This window comes from Crocuta crocuta, unplaced genomic scaffold, assembly GCF_008692635.1.
Source record: "Crocuta crocuta isolate KB4526 unplaced genomic scaffold, BGI_CrCroc_1.0 scaffold1133, whole genome shotgun sequence".
Lineage (NCBI taxonomy): Eukaryota > Metazoa > Chordata > Mammalia > Carnivora > Hyaenidae > Crocuta > Crocuta crocuta.
Genome location: NW_027530366.1, coordinates 1294542 through 1295244, shown reverse-complemented (window position 1 = coordinate 1295244; position 703 = coordinate 1294542). Strand labels below are relative to the sequence as shown.

At 34.6% G+C, this 703-nt stretch overlaps 1 protein-coding gene across 3 annotated transcripts in view; it reads left to right on the top strand.

Moving 5' to 3' along the window:
• The window catches only part of ENOX2 (ecto-NOX disulfide-thiol exchanger 2), a 151961-nt gene that overhangs the window by 90413 nt on the left and 60845 nt on the right, over positions 1-703 (top strand). The gene's annotated exons all lie outside the window — the stretch shown is intronic.

Below are 703 nucleotides of genomic sequence, written 5' to 3'. Positions count from 1 at the left end.
ACACAAGTGATTCTAATTTTTACTTCTAGCCCTCTTTGCCAACATCTTATTTTCTTAAGCACTATGAAGAAATAGACTCTCAGGATCCCCTTCAACTTCGTAATTCTTTTAGCTATGCTCTAGAGAAAGTTACTTGACTTTGGAAACCAGATCTTAGGAATATTGATATTTCATTTAGTAGTGCCTTTTTTGTCTTAAAAGTACATGGAGCAATAGTTTTGAACTGAGACATACTTTTCAAAGCTATCTGTAAAATTACTTGAGTTTCATGTCAACTAATTTTTCTCTTCTTTTTATTATTTTAGGAAGGCAGTTTAACCATTGAGATTAGAACACAGGTTCAGGATCCAGGCTGCCTAGGTTCAAATAAATCCCTGCTCTACCGTTAAGTAGCTATGTAAACATTGGCAAGTTACTCAACCTCTCTAGGTCTCAGTTTCTTCATCTGTAAAACACAAATAATAATAGCATCTATGACATAGGGTTGTTGTGAAAATTAATTAGTTAATACATTAAAGTCTTAGAATGGTGCCTGGTTCACAGTAGTCTCTCAATGAACTTAGCTCTTATTATTGTTTCAAGTTCATGTCTGATATATGGCTCACAAAAAGTTGAATTATGGCTCATTTGTATTCTTAGGAACAGTGAAAGGTAATGAATGCAGAAGCAAAATTTTCCCTGGGAGAAGTGCTGGACAATGGCG